This window comes from Canis aureus, chromosome 36, assembly GCF_053574225.1.
Source record: "Canis aureus isolate CA01 chromosome 36, VMU_Caureus_v.1.0, whole genome shotgun sequence".
Lineage (NCBI taxonomy): Eukaryota > Metazoa > Chordata > Mammalia > Carnivora > Canidae > Canis > Canis aureus.
The window spans coordinates 17,986,340-18,008,862 of NC_135646.1; the positions used below are offsets into that span (position 1 = coordinate 17,986,340).

General features: G+C 39.6%; 1 long non-coding RNA gene across 1 annotated transcript in view; it reads left to right on the plus strand.

Annotated features, from left to right (window-relative positions):
- Nucleotides 1-1,507: 1,507 nt before the first annotated feature.
- The window catches only part of LOC144305879 (uncharacterized), a 40,639-nt gene continuing 19,623 nt past the window's right edge, over nucleotides 1,508-22,523 (plus strand). Inside the window, exons 1-2 of the long non-coding RNA XR_013372900.1 lie at nucleotides 1,508-1,691; nucleotides 20,712-20,759. This is a non-coding gene — a long non-coding RNA (uncharacterized LOC144305879). The remainder of the gene's footprint in view (nucleotides 1,692-20,711; nucleotides 20,760-22,523) is intronic.

Sequence of the window (22,523 nt, forward strand, 5' to 3'; positions counted from 1 at the left end):
TTCAAGAAGTTTATTGGCTAGCAAGAGGACAATCAGTCATACAAATAAACAGTTATAATATTGGTATGCTGTATCATATATCATAGTCTTTGTGTTGGTCTTTGATTGCTGCTGTAACAAATTGCTGCAAACTCAAGGACTTAACACAATACAGATTTATTCTCTTATAGTTCTAGAGGTCAGAAGTCTAAAATTAAGGTGTTGACAGAGCTATGACCCTTCTGGAAGCTTCAAAGGAGAATCTTTTTCTTTGCTTTTTTTTTTAACCTTTCCCAGCTTCTAGAAGCCTACATTCTTTGGCTCATGGCCTCTTCCTCCATCTTTGAATTGTATCATTACAATGCCACATCTCCTTTTTCTAATTTTGATCTTCGTGTCTCCCTCATATAAAAACCCTTATAATTACACTGGCCCCACCTAAATCACCTAAGATAATCTCCCTATCCTGAGATAATTAACTTAATTATATTTGCAAAATCCCTTTTGACATGTAAATTAACATATTCACAGGTTCTGGGGATTAGAACATGAGCATCTTTGAAGGGCCATTATTTCTTCTACCATAGTATTTATTATGGCATAGAAGTGTTTTTATAAAGTAAAATATAAAAGGTGGAAGAAGGTGTCCAAATCTAATAAGAACCAAAGAAGAGGTAATGTCTGAGCCAGGCTGAATAGGAGTTTGCCTGATAGAGCCATCAAAAGAAAGCTGAGCAAGGAGTACAATTAATATCCTATTTGCTTGAAGAAAGAGGATCATTCTAGAGGACCAGAAACTTACAGTTGAGAAAACCAGAAGCCCAAAGCAATGTGAAGACTTGGTAAGAGGCTGATGGCTGAATAGTGGCAGGCCACAGAGGACTAGAACCCAGGTCCCTTCCTCCCATCCAATCTCTCATGAAACCTTCCAATGCTAGGATATATGCCTCAGTCCAGATGACAGGGACCTCTGCCTACTTTCCTATTTCAATGAAATTAATGAGAATTCAATGTGCAAATCAACCCATTGTTAATTGGCAAAGTATGGTGTTTGATTTTTGATTGGAAAACATTTTTTTTCCCCAAAAACCTTCAAAGGTCTTCTGGATTGATAGTTTGGAGCAATAAAAAGATTATAAATAAAGATAATGAGACATATTCATTTTTAAAATGACAACTCTATAAGCTCAGTGATTTCTTCTTAGACTATGAATTGGCAGGTGTCCGTAGCAAAATTGTCTGACTACAAAATGGATGTTTGTTGAATAAAACCCATTAATGCTTATAGAATTTACTGTCTCAGGGATGAGTTCATGACAATGTGATGTTCACAGAGATGTGCTAAGTGGGCTTTTATGCATTATTTTAGTCACTGGTGGGAAAAAGGCCAAATTTTGGCTCATAATCTGCAGCCTGAGCCTTCATAAATACTGATCTAAGTGATAGGTCATAAGGAGTACTAATTGTGCTGCAGCACAATGACATTACTTGTGTGACTGCATGAATACCCTGACAGCTCATGATCGCTGGTGTCCTTTTATGGAAATTCAGAGAATTGATCCTGGTCTCCTCCCCAGATTTCCCTTTAGGAAAGTTATACATTCTTCTCCAGGTGTTTGTTTTGTTTTGTTTTCAATTTATGGCAATGAAGCAGTGGATAGTTTTGCCTGATTCTATATTTTTGGAGGCCCACTGACTCTTCAAACTTCCAGGTATATTGCTGTGTTTGTTGTTTAGTTTGGGGGTAATCTTACAATGACCAGTCAGTTTCTCTATAATTTCATATTTTTTACCTTGGGTATCAATAAATATTTGGCATAACTATATGGGGATTTAGAATAAGAGATACTTATTGAAGCTAAGGTAAGTTAGAAGTTTGAGAAGAAGTAATATTCTTCACTAAATTATTGCAAATTGAAATCTAAATCCTATTTTACTAGAAACCCAGAGGGTGATCACTTATAAATATTTTTTGAGAATGCTAATGTTGCAAAGAAATAAGAATGATGGGGCAGTCTTTCATAAGTGCAAAGAAAATGATTGGATCTAGATTAAGAAACTTGTAGGTTAGGCTAAAGAGAGGATATTGGCTGACAAATTAGAAATGGGGACCATCAGTAGAGGAAAATCTGTCAGGACAAAGAGAAATAGTCCAGAGAATATGAGGAACTGGGAATGAGGAATTATGGGACCCAAACTGGCTGTGTGCCCAAGAGCAAAACTGATTAAACTAGAAAGGACAACATTGGACTGGATATTGAAGAAAAAGACTGGCACATTCCAATGATGGCCAAAGGACATACAAATTCAGGGATAGAGGAATTGGGGGGTGCCAGGGGACTGAGAGGAATGCATTTTGTTCCTAAAGCATCAAAGTGGTGAAACTCAAGGACTCAGACCAGATATGGGTGCATCTTGCTTTCTCTAAGTTGAAGGGTGGGTGGGAGAGACTGGTATTTTAAGTGCATCTGGAAAGGATTATCTGTAAGTAATATTTATACTGCTATTAATAGTAATAACAATAATTTGGGCTAGATTATGCAGCTGGACAGATAGGGTTCAAAGCTGACCCTTTCTAGGCAGGAATCTGTAGCTCTACTTAATCTCTCTGGAATTCAATTTCCTTGTCAATAAAACAGAAATCATATCATCTCATTGCTTATTGGTGAAAATGGAATGAAATAACATAGGTAAAGTGCTTGACTCACAGTGGGACCCAATGAATGTTGGCTTCCTTTGAGGCTGAGACCTCTGCCTCTCTCAACGTGCAAAACTGCTGTGCTCATTGTTTCCCTATTCTTGGCTTTTTTATGTCTTCTTTGAAACCCCCTACCTCTACTTCTATGCTATGAAGAATCATTACAAAAACCTGCTTGGTAGACATGGATCTTATCCATAAACTTAGGGGAACAAAGAAAAATACAACTTTCTTAATCGTTCCATAGAGCTGAGCTTAACTTCTATCATCAGCCTCTGTGTGCCTAACAAATTATTCTTGAAATCTTAATGGCTTAACACAGCAAAGGCTGGTAGGGGGCTCTGTCCACGGGGTCTGAGGGACCCGGGCTGCTTCAGGTTCTGTCATCTTCTAGCCATACTATCTGGTAGACGTGGCCTCTTCATCTCTGCAAAAGTAGAAGAGGGAGCTGGAGGAGGCACACCATCTCTTTAAGCCTCAACGCTGATCACTTATGCTCAGAGTCTATTAGCAAGAACTAGTCACATGGCCCCAAACCAGGCTAAAAGGAAGGCTGGTAAAGACAAAATACAGTCTCCTTGTAAACTTTGAGTGTATTAGGGCTTTTGGGGTGGCAAATAATAGAAGAAACTCAACTAAAACGACAGTAAACAAAAAAGGAAGTTCATTAGTTGACAAAACTTAAAAGAAGGTTTATTACTGGAATCAAGCATGGCTGAATTTAGAGATTTAAATTGGGTAATGAGTTAGGTTTCTCTCCATCTCTGAGCCTAGCTTGGCTTGGCTTCAGTCCTTACCATGTTTTTCTCCATATGCTTAATAAAAACGGTCACCAGCAACTCTAAGCCCCTATCCCCCCAGCTTAGTAATGCTATTGGAATGAACCAGTCTTCCCTTAAAGAGCTCATGGGGAAGTCCTGAGGAGGACTCTGATTGGCCTAGCTTGGGTCACATGACATCCCTGTGGAAGGGGTTGGAGGGAGAGTGGTAGGGGTTGGAGGATTCTTCTCCGCTGAAGCCACATAACACAGGTTTCCAAATAGAGTTCTGTTAGGACAAAGAGGAAGAGCTCCTGGAGAGTCAACAACAGCAGTTGCCCATCACAACAAGGAACATTCTTTAATGCTCCCTCTTTCCCATACATCACTTGGGGCCAGTAAGTGGCTTCTATAATGCATGCCCAAGGGAGTTATATTGGAAATGATAGGTGCTGATGGGCAAATGGCCACTCAATCTTCCAATAGTTTGTGGAAATAATAGTGTTTTTTTTTTTTTTAATTTGACACAGAACAAAGCTGGGAGATATTTGAAATGGAAAAACACTACAATCAATGATCTATGCCAAATCATAAAATAGTTCTTTTTTGAAAAGTGAAAAATAAGGATGCATCACATGAGCAGGAGGAATTTCTCATACGGGCTTTATGGCTGCTTTATGGCCAACCTCAATTACTGTGTTGCTGTATCTCAATGGTTTCCAGGAAGTTATCACTCCATCTCCCACTACTCATCAGCCCAAATTCAATCCTGCGCCTGCCAGGCCTCCATCTGAGTGGCCATCTAGCAAAATAACCAATGACATTAGTGACTGTGGCCTCTTGACGACTTCCTCGGTTCTGTTTCTAAAGCCCATTTAAAATACATTTCTCGTTTTACTACACATTCAAATTTTATTCCTCTGGTTATAGAACTATAAATGTCTGCATTTCATATAGACTAAAAATGAAGGGTATATAAGCACATATAAATCACACTGCAAAAGTTGCATTTTCTTCATTGTACTCGGTATTTGGCTGGATGAAAATTATATTATCTGGCGACTGCTCACATTTTCCATATCTAAATATGCAAAAAAGGCCCACACACAATGCATTTTTTTCACAATTAGGCTACTATAGACCATATTTTAAGGTGAAATAAAATTTCTTCCTGAAATCAAACAATGCTCTGGTGGGTATGCATATTCTTTATGCCCATATGATTGGAGTTAAGTTTCATCATATAAAAATTGGGGAAGTTCAGTTGTTGGGAATTGAAAATTGATCTACTGTGTAAAATGTGCAAAATGGGAATAATAATATTGACCCTGCTTCAGGAAAGTGACTTACAAAACAAGGACATAGCCTCTGGTGACTTACTGGGGGGGCTCTTCAAACCTGGGATTTGATAGCTCTGTGCTGGGGAGAAGGCCTCCGGAGCTTTATGAACATTGGAAGGGAAGGCCTTTTCTCACTGCCTGGGTGTAGAGAGCCTGTTTCTTTGTTCCCTTAAGCAAATAAACAAATAATGACCAGGTGCTTGGGGCTATATCAGAGAATAGAGTGACATGAGCTACGCAGGCTTCCATTCTCTGCAGCTGTGAATACTACAGAGCCGAGGTGCCCTAACCATCTGTTTATTCTGCAGCAGAGGAAACAAGTCTCATTCTGAATGTGTTTGAGGAGTGAACTTAGGATCCTTGAATTTAACCTTAAGCTCCCCCAAACCCGTGCCTAGCTGAGGAGTCCTTTGAACACTCTTATATTCACGGTTTCCCCAAACCATCTGTCAGTGCACCAAAGTTTCTGCACACTAGCAGGATCATCTCAAACAAAGATGTGTAAGTACCCACAGTGAGTACTTGAAAGAAAAAGAAATCACTCTGGAAATCATCTCCCTTTTCCTTTAACTTCTCCATACACATCAACTTCCAGAAAAGACAGAACTTCCCAACCCCGGTGTGCAGTTTCTGGCAGAACTCAGAAGGCCAGATCTGGAACCCATAAATCCCCATTTTCTGAATAATCAACACCTTTGAGGATCCAATTTTTATGTGTTTTATTCAATATGATTACTACATTTGAGCACTTGAGAAATGTGATGAACACACATGAAGAAACAAATTAAGGGATGATTGGAATCATCTCTTCAGTTGTCCCACAGCTGGCTGTCAAGACTGTACAAGTCTCTAATGCTTGCTTCCTTTCCTTAAACTTTGACAAGCCGAATAAGAGATTTTCAGCCAATTACAGTTTTAATTGTTTAAAGAGGGGTTTTATGTTTCCAGGCAAAGAGACATGTGGTCATTGCTAACTACGTTGAAGTCAAGCACTTCCAAAATCTACTTGGCAAAAAAGTCCCATGAACAATGTATAGACATAACACAGAATATGCACTTGGCAAATCCATACCCCTGGTACAAAGGAGTGGGTAAGAAGGCACCTTTTGAGAATTTCAAAGAGAATTTCACCTCATAGTCCTAAAATAATATTGGCTTTGTACATATGATAATACCAATCCCTACCAGCTCCCCAGCCCCTTTTATCTTATTGTTCCTTTTCTTTTTCTCAGAATTTCTTTCCCAGCTCCCTTTTAGGCCTTTAGCCCTTCCATCTGTTTGCTACTCTAAGATGTGGTCTTTTTGTTTTTTTGTGCATTTCCATTTTGGCTTCCCCCTCTTTGCTCCTCCTTATCTCTCTAGTTAGGAAAGTTCAAACTTAAAGGTCCAGCCTTAGTCCCACCTCTAAGCAAACAGCCTGCCTCTCCAGTCTCTTACACCTGCTGCTTTTCAGAGATGCCATAGCACACGTGTGTGTACCATTAGTTTGCACCAACTGCCTGCTTAGCCTATATCACCTTTTTTTTTTTTTTTTTTTTTTGGTGCATATTCCCTCTTCCCAGCCAGATGGCAAGCTTGAGGGCAGGAGTTTAAATGTTACCTTTCAGAATTCCCAGCACCTGGAATTGGCTCCTCTTATAAAGCTGCCTCAGAGACACTAAATGGCTCTTCCTGATGTCCTAAGAAGAGGGTCAACTGTGGATGCTCTTCCTCCACCAGGATTGAATGTCCTGGGACATTAGTACCAAATAGAGGCCAGCTCTCTATAACACACCTTCTTCTTGGCTATCCTTCATTTCTTGCCTCACCCTTCCCCCCAATTTCTACTTCCCTAGGATTGTACTTATTTATAAACTAGTACATATAAACCTTGTCTTGGGTTCTGTCTTGTCTTGGCTTTTCGAAGAACTGAAGCTGAGATAGGGCACACTGACCTCTCCAAAGAAGGATGTGCTGCCAGCCAGAGAACGTGAGGTCAGCAGACAACTCTGGGCTGTCAACCCCTTTGAGCTCTGCCTCAGCTGCAGGGAGCTGCCTCACTCAAATCCACACCTTTCCTAGAGCTGCTCCACCTGAGACTGAATGAGTCAGGGTGTGAAGGCCTGGCCACCTGGGCCTGGCACAGGATACCTCAAACAAGCCATATTCCACACACAGCTCACTGCCAGGTTGGCAGAGCCTTTACTGGGCTTGCAAAAGGCAGAAATTTGACCTCCTCCTCTGTCCAATCCTGCTTTCTCACCCTCCCTTCATAGATGTATCCTAATAAACATCCTGGACCCTAAACCCTGCCTCAGTACTGCTCGAGAAGCCAGTCTGCAACAGAACTAGTTGGAACTTTTAGGGGGTTGCAAAAACACCCGACCTGAACTGACTTAGGCCAAAAAGAATTGGGAAATAGATTAGATCCAGGAACTTCAGTGATTTAATCAAGACACTCAGCTCTGCCTTCATCTGGCTTCATTTTCAGGCAGACTGTGCACATGGTGGCCCCCAGGAGCTCCAAGCTTACCACTTCAGTAGAAAGGGTCTACTTTCTCAAAAAGTCCAGCAAAGTTCTAGAATTGAGCCTTATTAGTGCAGTTCTGAAATTGAGCTTCCTTGTGTGTGTCCAGCCCTAGAACAGTTACCAGGACCCAATGCACAATTTGTGGGGCCCAACGCAAAATGAAAATGCAAGGCCCCTCATTTAAAAATTACTAAGAACTTCAAGATGGTGACTACTGCACATTAGATGAAGGGTGGGACCTTTCTGAGGATGGGGTCCTGTGAGACCACACAGGTCTTAGGCCCATAAGTCCAACCTTGCTGATCATGGTGGCCAGGGGACAAAACATTCCTCCTGAAAAGATTTGGTCATGTGCCCATTCCTAAGGCTGGGATTAAAGTCCCCCAGTGAGCAATCAGAGGAATTGATTCTGGGTATGGCACACCCACAGAGGCAACCTCGCACATTGGGGCCAGTCACACAATAGATAAAAGAGGTATCACGGTATAATGGAAAGAATAAGCTTCAGTTTCACAAAGTCTTGAGTTGTGTCTGACATTTTTGGAGGTGTGGCTTTAGGCAAAGCACTTGACTTCTCAGAAACCCAGTTTTTTCTTCTACGAAGTGGACACAAAAATACCTACCTGCCTCACAGGGTTGTTGTGATGCGTGTAGGAGACAGTGTATTCAAATGATTAGCCCCATAGCTGGCAGAGAGTAGGGCTTTCACAGATGGTGGTGATGGTGGTGGTGAGAGAGACGCTGGTGGGAAACAGCGCAGGATGTGTGTGGTATGGAGTAAAAGGGAACCAGGGGCCTTCAAGCCCAGTCTGTGGGCAAGCTACTTCAACTTTCTAAGTAGCAGGTCTCTCACCAACCAAATGAATATTTCATTCTTCCTGTGGCTTAGGGCTGGCCTGAACATGGTCAGCTCGGGTGTAAAAGGCCTGGCACCAGTGTCATCACCCTCTGTTAACCAGGGGAGGCCACTGGAGGAAAGGCAGAGAGGAGTCCTGTCCTTGAAGAATTGGAGGAATGCTCACTTCCAGGCCTGAAGAGGCAGCTCCAGGCTACTTTGAATAATACACAAGCTAGGGACAAGCGAGAGCACTAAATAAAAAACAAGCCAGAATTAATCTTTTTGATACCTTTCTCAGAATTGGGTAAAATTCATATTAATCAGTATGTGAAAGCCTTAACCTCTGTCTTTATCTTATTACACTTTTCTCCTCCTTTTCCCACTTCCCATGCCTGTATCAGAGGCACCAGAATCTTGTTCATTTTGGGCCTCACATCCAGAGACAAATTGTAGTATCCAGTTAACATCTCACGTGGTCACATTTGCATTGAAACATGGACCTTTTGAAGAAAATACCACAACCAAAAATAATATCGGACTAGAGATTCTTTGTCACTTGTGGACCATCAGAAAGAGAGAACTCTGATCTTGAGCAAGCTGCTCAAAATGTAGTGAGCATTTTAATAAAACAGATAGATGGTGGAACTAAAGCATTCACTGGGGGCACTTATTTAGGACCAATAACTTTGGAATTAAATTAGAAAAGTATTGCTGTACCATGCTGGGGATGTAATAAGCATGTCATATTTGCTATTTCTACTTAAAAATTATAAGAAGAAAAATAGGTGCAACTAGTTACTGAATGGTAGAGAAACATAGCAATGGATAGCTGGTATGTAGTATACTAATTTTTTTGGAGATAGTTTTTAAAGCTCATAAGGAGGACTCTAATACTGCATTTTAAAAAGTTGCTATTTTCCCAACGTAATGTGTCCTTTCTCTATAAATATCACACTTTTCCTTTGTGTCGCATGACACCGATGTCAGGTTCCCAGGGATACTTAAGAAAACTCTAAATGAGCAGCACCTGGCTGGCTCAGTTGGTAGAGTGTGCAACTCTTGATCTCAGGGTTGTGTGAGCCCATATTGGGCATAGAGATCACTAAATAAATAAATGAATATAAAAAAAAAGAAAAAGAAAACTCTCATTTAGCTCATTAGTGCTGGTAGATCTCCCTATTCATTTTGTAAAAATCCTAGTGTCACCTGTCAGTTCAAGTGCAAGTAGATACCAGGGAATGACTCTGTGGCCAGTCGGGGTTCCTGAATTCCTAAATCAGGTTCCCCTTCTGTCTTGGGAAACTGAGGTGAAGCAACAGGGGGAACAATTAGAGAGATGTACTCCCATAAGGAAATCTCTAGATTATATTATTAGTCTTTAAAAATAAACCAAATGGTGTAAAGGACCATTGGTGACAAACCTCCAACGAGGATTCTTTTGGATTGGAATTCATCATCAAGATCCTGAGTGAATTACAGAGTCATGGGTACTTCTCTGGATTTTAGACTAATTAGGAGGCCTGTAGACTTGAGGCACCCCCAGACCCTCCTCTGAGAAAGCCCAGGTCCCTCCCCTGAGAAGAGAATCCTCCAACCCGAGTACGTTGGCCGCGTTCTAATCCCATGTAATTGTATTAGTCTCAATAGCAGATTAGCTCTAAGTGCCCCACAGAAAGGGAGCTGTCAGGCCCGCTATTGTTTTCCACTTAATGTGATTCCGGGCAGCAAAGAAGAAAGGCAGCCAGAGCCCTCGGTCTCACATTACAGACCCCAGTTTCTAAACCAATTAAGGAAAAGGGATTTACAGTCCTCAGGATTAGAGACTCTGTTTATATTATCCTATATTTCTTCTCATAATACCCTCCATTTCAGGTCTCCTAAAAGCCTTCCCTCCATCTCTGGAGCACTCCCCTTCTCGTACCCACACATTTCCTTATTTGCTCCTCTGTGTTTGCTGTTTGAGTGCAGTCACCAAGCTGGCTAATTCTTGCTGATTGTTTTAATTATGTCTCAAAATCCTCCTGCGTTTGCTGTCAGGAGAACTCAAGAACAAAAACGCTGGGGCTCAGCCCAACCCCGATATTCAAGCAGACCTTGATAAAGCGGTACATTTCTGTGTAAGCAATCATCCCAATTAATTGAATAAAAACATCCTGCAGGATGTTTATCAGAGACATAAAGCTTGGCTCACAGGAGGCAAATTGGTCAGTATCCTGATATTGCAGCCAGAAGTGCCATTTTTTTTTTCTTTTTAGAATCACATCTGATGCGGAAGGTGAAATGGGGTTTCACTGAAGCAAGGGACAAATGAGAAGATGCGATTTAGGAAAGCTCCAGACCATTTTAAGCAAATGGTAGCCTGATCTGAGTGCTGGTCTGGAGCTTCTCTTTTCTCTTACTTTTCCGAGGGAAGCTTGTGTCACAAGAAGTCCAACCAATTTCCTTCTCCCCAAATGTATGTGTAATTTTGCCTTGGCCGGTGCTGCAACAATGAAACCCTCACTCGATGGATTTCTATTAGAACTAAATGGGTTTGGAAAAGCATTTTTATTCTTAATGGAGCTTTTCTATTGAATACCATTTTTCAGAATTTTATTTTAGTTTCGGTTGAATATTTAAACAGGTTTAAATTTTAAATATCTGTGCTGAACAAGCCCTGATATATATTTTTAAAATTGCCGTAATACTTCACTGGGTTTCCTTTTTAACCCGATACAATATGCATAATCCATTATGTTAGCATTACATAAGTCGGGGATGCTCAGACACTAGGCTAAGGAACCCTTTTTACGGCTAAGTCACACCATTGCAATGGACTGTCTTATCAAATTATTTTTATAACAGCTTTGTTATTAACAAAGAATGAAGAGGGTTCTAAAATTCAATCCAGGGCTCATTATTGTAGGAATACTCATTCTGATTAATGAAACTTTTATTTAAGGTTGTCCTTAAACTAAATGATCATATTCTAGTCTTTTAACATCATCAGGAAGAAAAGCTAGGTCTCCTTTGGGAGAATCGCATTTCTAGGCCTGCCGGTTTTATACTGTTATTCTGGTTTTTCCCAGGATTGTTTTGGCCCTTTAAAATTGACAAATATTTGAGTGTTCTAAGAACACAAGGGGAAACAAAGACAACCAACACTTAGCCCTGGGGGAGCTGTGTCCAATCTAAAAGCCCAGATATAAACATGAAAGTGCCAAATGGGTTTAGGCTGAGTGTGGATCTAGAACCCTAGCACTTACTAGTCCTATGACTTTGGCCAAGCTTTTTGCCTTTGGCCTTAGTCTCCTCATCTATAAAATGGGGTAATAATTGTACTTATCTCCTAGAAGTGTAACAAGATAGTCCATGTAAAACACTTAACACAGTGCCTAGCACATGGAAAGACCTCAATACCTATTATGGTTAATGGAGGATCTCATAGAAACAGAAAATATTTCCATATATAGGGTGCTATTCATGGGTGTTCTCTGAGAAAGAGCAAAAAGAGCTGAGGGAACACTTGGACATGAATTGTTGTCATTGTTGTCTTGGTATTCATATTGAATTTCACCTTATGGTGCCTTCTTTTAGCCCAAATTAGTACAGAATGATTTAAATACATAAAATTATGTTTTTATTCAATGTGTTCATTTTCTTTCTGAATTGAATTCAGTTAAACACTTACAAAGTGTTTATTTTCAGTAGGTGTGATTATCTGCATTTCACTTTCTCTTAGAATCACTTCTTGTGAACAGAAAGCTAAGTCCTAAACAGTGTCCGTGAGAATCAAATTAATTGTCTGTTGGTGAAGTTGTAAACCAGCGATATCTGGAAGGAAAAACAACGCATTTGTCAAATTAAATGCAAGAATTTAAGTCAGTATCAAAGTTTGCTATGTGTGCTGGTAAGTTGTGGGAAATTTGCTAAGGCTGAGTAAGTGGTATAGGTTATAAAGTCCTTCATAAAATGACATGGGTTATTTAAATTGCATGCTCCCAGTTTTAAAATAAAAGTATGTGTGTGTATATATATATGTATATATATATATATATATATATATATATACACATATATATTGAGCTGAAGGCCAAGTAGTGCATTTGAAAATGGAGATGGGGTTTGGGTAAGCAGAAAGATGAGGGGAGAGCCTTTGCCCTGGTGTTTGGGGGCAAGCTCTGGCCACCTCTCTCATCTGTATGAAGCTGGATCCAGGTGAGAGATTGCAAGGCAGCCTTTGTCCAAGAAGATTGAAGCTGGCACATGTAAAGAGGGCAGCAAATCAAACAGCTGTGACTTTTTACTCCTTCATGATATTTCAGCTGAAGACTCCATGCACATTAACAGAGCTTTATAGAAACAACCCTGCTCCATCCATCCAGCACAAAACCCACACTCACAATTCATTCGCTAGGCTTATAAGGTTCTCAGGCTATAGCAAATTGGAGAAATTGATGTTTACCCTGAAAGCTTGTACCATATGCTATTTGTAGCTGCCGTTGCCTTGGTACACGTCTGCCAGCGTGCCCGGACTTAAATCCCTGCGTGATAACCTTTAACTCTTCGCTAGGAGGCAAAATCAATCCAAGGTAGAGTAAGTGGGAGGCTGGAGGAGAGGGAAGGTGCCGCAGGGACTCAGGGGACACGCACCGCATCTATCTATAGGCTTGAGCATATTCTGGGCACAGGTGGGAGAAACCAGTCGCGTTAAATAGCAACCTTCTCTAAAGTCCTTCCTGCGCTGACACTTCTAAAGAGTTTCTGGTCAGTGTAAGAGAAAAAGCATTTCTGGGAAATAAGGCTGATCACCTTGGGAAGGGATAAAAAAGCTGAAGTGAGCGTACTTCTGACAAGTGCAGAATGCATTATTCCTGTGTGAACACTGCCAGCCACACAACGGCAGTGACAGGGTGCCACTGTCATTGTCAGAGTCTCCCTCTCTCGGTCTCTGTCTCTGCGTGTGTCTCTCTGCCTTAGAGAGCTTCCATTGACGAATGCCTCCGAGAACTTGGGAGCTTTCTGCTTCCTCTACTTGCTGCAGGTGTTTCTCTGGCTATAAGGACAGCATGAGACATTTTGATGTATGTAAATTATGTTCATCCTCTGAGCCTAATCATTATTATAAAATTTATAGAGGATAAAACACAGGCAGCCATAAAAATAGAATTTTTGCTTTGATCATGCAAAGTTATAGGTTCCCCTGGTAATTAATCTTTTGTGGTCATAAAGATCACTGCCAATGTGAGAACTACAGTTTCGAGACTTCTTTCCAAATCTCCTCAAACAATAGAGGAGTAAACAAAAGCCACTTAAGATGGTAAGGATAGGAACAAGCAGATCTCTGAAGGGGTTCAGGCCCAATTTTAGGATAAAACAGATATACTTTTCATGAAACAGTGATATAATTAAAAATCAGAGATGGTTTGGATAGTGGATGGTGGATGGTGGAGAGCATTCCTTATCCCTGACCTACAAGCTCATGGCTGTGGTGGGTCAGGTGGGGGATGGTGGGGGTGGTTAGGCCATTATTTCAAATACAAATGTTAAAATGAAATCTACCATATTGGAAAGTTGAGGGGAAGCTGAAAGGAAACACCCTAATGGATGGCTAGTCCTGAGACTGAGCGATTCACCTGACTCCTTAGGATTATATCCTGTTAGCCCCATTGTATGGAGTCAGTAACACCTACTGCATCTATCTCCATCCCCAGCAAGTGAGATACAAGCTATAAATGCACTTTGGAAAGAGCAGAGTGTGGTCTGGTAAGTCTGTGTTGTCATTATCATTGTTTTTGTTGCTTCTCTCAGTAGTAATATTGTCACAAGAAAAGGAAACTTTTAATGGTTTATGGTATGTCACAGCATGCGGCACAGTGCCAAGCCCATCACACATCTTTAACAAATAATTGTTAAATCACATGAGGATTAAACAGGGATTATGTTTTCACTAATGAATCCTGGTTACTAAACTTAAAACTTCAAGGATCAGAAATGACCAAATCTTGAAGTTAAAAGGAAGGTAGGCAACATGGGTAGAGGGCCTGGCAAGGGCAACTGCGATTTTCCAAGAGAGCTCTGGGAAGATCGGGCTCTCTATTCAAGTAAACTCATAAATATCTTCTTCTTAGAGAGTCACAGCTCACACTGAGACGCTGAAGTCTTTGAGCAGCCCTGCTGCAAAATGACCGTAACAATAGCAGTCACTTCTGTATAATCCTGTGGTCCCCAAATTTATTTGTGCCCCCAAATCCTTTGCTAACCAGTTATTAACATACTGCAGAACCCAAGTTTAGAGGACCCAGCTAGGGAAGGGATAAGCCAAGAGGCCGGACAGACAGCTTCACACTGTTGCTTACTTTGAACTCCAGACCGGTCATGGAACCTTTCTGCTACTCAGACTTCTCTTCAGTAAAGCCATTGCCTTCACAGAACCATTGTGAGGATTAAGTAAGATTATTAAAGTTCCCCTTCTTAAGTGATTGCCACAGACTGTCCTTGAAAACCTGTGCCTGTACCAACTAAAAAGCCCACCTCTCTCAGCATGAGAGTCATTTCTCTATCATCTCCTTAAAACTTTGGGAAGTCACCTTGCTTCAGACTACCGTCTATATTATCTATACAACAAACTTATTGAGTCCCTGCCATGTGACAGTGAACACAGTGCAGGAGATATAGTTGCTAACATGATAGGCAGAAAACTGGGGCGCCTTGGTGGCTCAGTTGGTTACATCTGACTCTTGGTTTGGGCTCAGGTCATGATCTCAGGGTCCTGGGATCGAGCCCACTGTTGGGCTCCACACTCAGAGGGGAGTCTATGTGTGTGTATTCTCTCTCCCTCTCCCTCTGCCCCTTACTCTGCTCTCATGCATGCTCTCTCTCCCTCTAAAATCAATCAATCAATAAATCTTAAAATAAAAGATAGGCAGAAAATTGCTGCCCTCCTGGAACTCTCTGTCCAGTTGGGAAGACAGACAATTTAATATGCAATTTGGTATGATACTTTATCATCATCATAGCAAGTGTTTATTGAGTGCTTACTAAGTACTTTGAATGTATTAGCTCTAAGTACTTTGCATATATTAACTCTTTTAATCCTCACAACCATCGTATAAGGTAGACACTACTATTATTTTCAATTTAGAGGTGTGTAAACTGAGGAGAAGGGTGGACACAAGAAGTGTGCAGTACTGGGAGAACCTATATCAGAGGCCTCAAAGATATGTCCTCTGAGAACTGAGGTGGGGCAAAAGTCAGCGAGATGGAGAAATGTAGGATGAGTGTTCCAAGCTGAGAGAGCAGGGTTGGGGCCTTGGGGAGGAGGAGGAGAAGAGGTGGAGGGGAGGAGGAGGAGGAAGAGGAGGAGGAGGAGGGAGAGAGAGAGAAAGGGGGTCAGAATGGTGTATTACAGGACCTGAGAGAAGCCCCAGAAGTAGTGTGCCCAAGGTCTGTGTGTGGGTGTGTGGTTGGGTGGCGACTCAGAGCAGGTGCTGGTGACAGATTAGAAGGCAGGGAGGTGAAAACGACAGCTAGATCCAGAAAAGCATTTCAACCACTTGAAAGACTCAGCTTTCTACTTAAGGCAAACAGAAATCAACAAAGGATTCTGTAAAATAGCATTAGAATCCATTGTTCTTGCTGCCTTTTAGAGAGCTCACCTGGCTTTAGTGTGAATGGATTAGAAGCAGCAACATTGGAGAGTTAGTTTGGAGATTGCCACACTAATCAAAGGAAGAGAAATTGGTGTCCAGAAATAAAATAGAGGCAGTGGTAATGAAGAGACATAGATGGGTTTTTAAAGCCCTTAAAACACAAAAGACAATTGATAGATTGTTATGAGAGTAAAGCATCAAGGGCAATGCCTGAGTTCTGGCTTTGGCAGCTGGGCAGATGGTAGTGCCATCCACATTACTGTTGGAGAGGGAGCAGGTCTAGGAGGAAGATATTAACCAGCTAGGGACATGATAGATTTGAGGAATCTATGGAACATCCAACTGAATGTACCTAGTAGACATTTGGAAATGTGGATGTGAAGCTCAGGGAGCAATCTAAGCTAAATATAGCCTTTCACTTGGCATAGAACACCATGGACAGATTTCAGAAAGCAGAAGGAGGGAAAACTGCCCACTTAAACACTTCTGGATCCAGATATAGTTGGCATTCAAAGTGGTAGAGACCATAGGTCAAGAAACAAAGGAAAGGAATAGAACAGATTTTATATATATATATATATATATATATATATATACACACACACACATATATATAACACTGTATATGTTATATATGTTATATATTATTATATAACATATATGTATATGATATATATATATATGAGATATATCAGCATATATAGTGTAGGAGACACCAACTTTAGTTTCCTATATAGTCGATGCTCTCAGGGCCTGACCCCTTTCCTTGGCTCATCTGTAACCTCAACACACTGATAACTTCCTACTTTGAGCACCTGAGTTCTACTTCTCCATCTCAGAATTTTCTCCAGTTCAATAGTTAATGCTCTCAGGGCAACCCTGGACCAAAGAGAAAATGTAACTAAAAAATACCTCAGCTCCCCATTTTATCAGTGAACTATTCTGGAAATGAATGTTCTGTTCTATAAGATTCCTTATAAAAGGTCCCAGGGGGTTGAGCTTGTTGCCCAATAACTAGGTCACTAACACACACCAACACACATGTGTTTTGCTATTTCCCCTTTTATATCTCAATTTACCTGTCTCTTCATTTTGCCTTCCTGAGATCAACTCCCAAATAATTTACATGAATGACGTCATTGTCTGAGTTTGCTTTTGGTAAAACCCAAACTAAGATCAATATATCAGATTATAATAATTTATTTGCTTCTTTATTTCACATCTCTTGGAAAATATAACAATGAAAAAGTTTTGAAGGGGAACTGAATAAAACCCAAACCAATGTTAAACAGGTAAACCTAGAGCATTTTGTAGTTTGAGAAGGCAAGGAAAAGGTGAAAGAGAAATGGGGTTATGTCAAAAAGACATAGATGACAGCTTGAAAGAGCTCCCACTGGAAATATCTGTGTGACAATTTGAGAATAAAAAAGAAGATAAACTGAAGTTGACATTAAAATGCATGATTAATAGCAAAAAATACAGGAAAATAATTCCATTTACCACCACTGGAAATGACTCTTCCAATAAGTTCTTGACATGAAGATGGTTAACAAAAGACAAAGAATAGAGCACGTGTTCAGACATTTTAGAAAATGTATTAATGCTAGAAAGTTCTTCTTTTACATAGAATTTTAAGTTAAATAAACCAGGAGCAACTCTAAAATGAAAACAAAAATTCCACTTTGCATCCCCCAGTGAAATAAGTTCATTCAATCATACCACCACTGGATGGCTAACCCATTTAGGTGAAAAATCGCAAAAGGACTTCAGTGATAACAGTGATGCCTGGTACTTCATTAGATCTTGGTTTAACAAAAAGTTATAAAAAGTATTTAAGGGGGCACCTGTGTGGCTCAGATGGTTAAACATATGCCTTTGGCTAAGGTCATGATCTCAGGGACCTGGGATCCAGCTCCCTGCTCAGCATGGAGTCTGCTTCTCCCTCTCCCTCTGCCTTTCCCCCGCTCGTGCCATGCTTGCTTACTCTCTCTCTCTCTCTCTGTCTCTCTCAAGTGAATAAATAAAATATTTTTTAAAGTATGTGGGGAAATATTAAAGAAGTTTGCATAGGAGCTAGGTACTAGATGATATCAGGGACTATTGCTAATTTTGTTCAAGTGTGATAATGTTTTAATAATGGATTTAGAAGAAAGTCCAAGCAGTGAAATATCAATCTCCAAATTTTTTTTAGAAAAAGATTATATATATCTATATAGATAAAGCAAATATGTTAACAAAATAGGTTCCAAATAGTTACCATCTGTGCACCTATAAAAATGTTCATTGTAGTGGGATACCTGGGTGGCTCAGTGGTTGAGAGTCTGCCTTTGGCTTGGGGTGTGGTCCCAAGATCCTGGGATTGAGTCCCGCATCGGGCTCCCCATGGGGAGCCTGCTTCTCCCCCTGCCTATGTCTCTACCTCTCTTTCTGTGTATTTCATGAATACATAAAATCTTAAAAAATGTTTATTGTAGTACTCTTTCTACTTCTCTGTTCATGTTTGAACATGTTCATAGTAAGTTTTTAAGTTTTGTTTTAAATTAATCATTAAAATATTACTTGTGAAACATGAATTTTAAGTTTTCAATTTCTCTTTCAATAATCAAATTGCAAAAAAAAAAATAATCAAATTGCTTAATTTTATGTTCCTTCTGAGATATTTTTCCTAGAGGCATGGAGTATTGGGCTACCCATTTACATGTTTGTTTTAACTTTTGACATCTAAATACCAAATTCCTCTTCTATTTTGGCCAAGCACAGTCCTGGGGTTTTCTGTAACTACATTTTTCATTTCTATTGCTGAGGTTTATACCAATAAATAGAATGCTTATTAATGTAAGCCTCATTGACATTAGGTAGGCCAACATGTACTTTTCTCAACTTGTCTCTGTTATATTACTTTTCAAAGAACGACTTTGTGTGTATGTAGGAAGGGGAAAGGGGAAAGTGCAGTGATGGTGGGAAATTACTAGGCTTTAATGATACCTAAAAGGACTATATTTCTTGCAATAAATTGAAAATAAAAATAAGTCTTATATGGTTAGTGGATACGTAAATTGGTAAAAGTCTTTCTGGAGAGCAATTTGGCACTATTTCTCAAAAGCTTTAATATTCCACACTTTGATATTTTAATATTTATGAGAATTTACACTAAGGAAATCATAGTGGATAGTGTTTACATAGTGGATAGTGTATACACCATCTTTGTGGTTAAAATCACAAATCACCCTCAATGTCTAACAATAACTAAATTAGCATACATCCTATTATAGACAGAGTTGTGTCTTCCTAAAACTCATAGGTTGAAACTCTAATCTCCAGTGTGACTGTATTTAAAGACTACTTTGAAGAAAGTCATTAAAGTTAAATGAGGTCATAATGGTAGGGTCTCAATCCAATAAGACTGGATTTCTTCTCAGAACAAAAATACCATGAGTAGGGGATCCCTGGGTTGCTCAGCTGTTTGGCGCCTGCCTTCAGCTCAGGGCATGATCCTGGAGTCCCAGGATCGAGTCCCACATTGGGCTCCCTGCATGGAGCCTGCTTCTCCCTCTGCCTGTGTCTCTGCCTCTCTCTCTCTCTCTCTCTCTCTGTGTGTCTCTCTCAAATAAATAAAAAAAAGAATACCAGGAGTATACACACCAGAGAAAAGGTCATGTGAAAGACTATGTGAAGGCACAAGAAGACCTTGATCTTGGATTTCCACCTTCACAAGTGTGAGGAAATAAATTTCTGTTGCTCAAAGCACCCAGTCTGTGGTATTCTCTTCGGCAGCCCAAGTAGACTCAACATCCCCAAATGGAATGATAATGATGATGATGATGATGATGATGATGCAAACGGATACCTCTATCATACTTAACTATGTATCAGGCAAAATTCTAGATGCCTGATACGTAGTATTATGTATATTAGTACTAGCAATTAGTACTATGCAAGTACTAGTTGATTTAATCTACACAAGAACCTTATGAGGAAGGTACTTTTATTATTTCCATTTTATAAGTTAGGAAGTTGAGTTACACAGAGGCTATATAATTTATCCTGGCTATGCAACTAATAGGTAGTGGAACTAGTATTTGAACCTAGGCAGTCTGGCTCCAGAGGCCATATTCTAAATCACAGATGCTCCCTCTCTGAGAAGACAACAAACATTATGATATGAATGGTCATTTAATTGAGTGTGAAGATGGTACTAGATATTATTTTTTAAAGTAGGTTAAAATACACACAGTTATATATATAATTTCTTACAATGAATACTTGTATATATCACTATTCACATACATACACACACATATATAAATGACATAAGATATGTATATATATATATATGAAATACTTCCAAAAATTATCTGTGGCTATCTCTGAGTGATAGAAATAATGATATTTTTTCTTTATTTCCTTTTTTGCCTATTATATATTTTATGTAATAAACATATGTTTAGTTTCATTTGAAATTTGCTGTAACATACTTGCTTAAAGTTTGAGTGGAATATTTAAGTAACTAAATAAAGAGACAGGATGAGGAATAATGTGAAAAAAAAAATCCCTCTAGATGGAAGGGAGTAAATATCAAAAACAAGATTTTGAAGAGTGGGATAGAATTTCAGTGATGGTCAGGAAAGCTTAGTCAGAGACACCAAATTTTAGTATGACAAGTATCCAAGGTGGGGACTGAAGTCAACAACTTACAGATCTTGGACTTTTAACTATGTGGTCAATCCACTAATTTGTCACTATTTCTATTGTCCAGTTCAGGATTTCTAATTTTTGGCTAAGTCCCTTTAGTAAAATCACAAATGCTGTGTGAATTGATGAAAAGGGAGGTCAGTAAGGATAGTAACAGTAAGCTGTTACAGTTATTACATGCTCATACTCCCACATATGGAAAGTAGAGTGACATTTTTAGGTAATCTGGGTAAGACACCAAATTATATATATATTTTTTCCCATAGGTCAAGAGCTGGGAAACAAATGGAGGGCCCAGGGAACCCTCTTGGTGGGTAAGTGTGGGAGTGGGAGGGGAAGTTGGCTTGCCTGGGGACATTTGAGAATTAGAAAATGAAAGTAATTTTGACTGTTGAGGGTTCGATAATCAGAGAAAAACAGTCCTGCTGTGCAAGTCACATATTCCCTTGATGCTCAATGATGGCTATCTGTAAAAATATTACAGGTCAAATCCCATCATGAGGAACTTTAGGAAGTTACCAGATCTTTCACGGGGCTGAAATTTACTGTAATCAACATCATTCGAAATCTCATTGCCAGTACTTGTAGGTCATTTCCCTAAGGTCAAGGACTGGACATAAAAGAAAACAGAAGCCAACTTCCCTCAAAGATGAGGTGGTTCATTAAAGCTGCCCAAGCATGCAGGGCACGACAGAAAGGCACTCTTGCAGAAGCCAATCCTCTTTCCCCTCTGACATTTCCCCTTTTGCTTTTTCTTGTTCCCTAGAGAACTGAGCCAATTATAGTCCCTTGTAATTTGAGGGGGGGGGGGTAATCATATTTTACTCCTTATTTGTGCTATACTAGCTAGAGCCACTGTGTCATATTTCTTTTCCAGTTTGTATTATGTCACACAGTCAGATGTTGGATGTTTTCATTATCACAAGCTACTAAAATACTGGAAAAGAGAATGGATTGTAACTGAGATTATATATATATATTTCATACACATACATAATATATACAAGAAAATTTCAATATAGTAAGATCAATGAAGTATTATTACTATGGGCCATGGACCATTGGTCAGAGCATAGAATATTTTCATTGGACTAAATTTTGGGTTTCATTGGTATTCATAATAATAGTATTCATCTTATAATAGTAATGTACAACCCCCTGTGGTGTAATAAAAAGGGACATTTCCCAAAGTAGGAACTGAATTGAAAATACAAGCATGAGGCTCTGACATGTCTATAATGCCAAAAACTGCTTGTGTGTATATGAGTCAGCTGAGAAAGTTAGCCCTCAGTGGTGAATGTTCAATAGAATTCCAGGTAACATTGAGGGGGTTTTATTCATTTATCTATTCAAGACATTTATTTAGCATCTTCTGTGTGCATGGTACCATCCTAGGGTCTAGGGATTCAATAAATAAACATAAAGAGAGACAAATGTCTGCCTTTGTGGAAATTATGTTCTGGTAAATAACTAGTAAATAAATCTGGAAAATAAATGCAATAAATAAGAAACTATATACCATGTTGGAGATATGAAATAAAGGAAGCAAGACTAGAAGAGGGTGGTAATTTTAGCTAGAGTAGAAATTGAGGCTGCTTTTAGAATATAATTTTAAACAAACACCTGAAATAAAAAGAGGAAATCAGCATGAAGACTTCAGGGAAAGAGAATCTCAGGCAAAGGGAACAGCAAGGGAAAAAGCTCTGAATATGCCTGTGTGTTTGTTTGGAGAAATCAGACCAGTATGACTGGAGCAAAGCGACCAAAAATGAGTTCTAGAAGGTAAGTAAGAGAGATAACAGGGGCCAGGTGATGTTGGATGTGGTAGGTCATTATTAGAGCTCAGAAGTCTCTGAAGGGCTTTGAAGAAAAGAAGCATGAGGAGCCAGTCATCTCCAAGTACAGTTATGGGCAATGTTATACACCATTAGCACAACAATAACCAGGTTATTTACTTTCCTGACTATAGTGTGATGATATATATAAAAATTATTTTTAAATAACAAAATAGCAAGCTTTTATTAAGGAGATTATTGTGTCCTATTACTATTTGAGGCTGAGAACAACCTCTATTATGA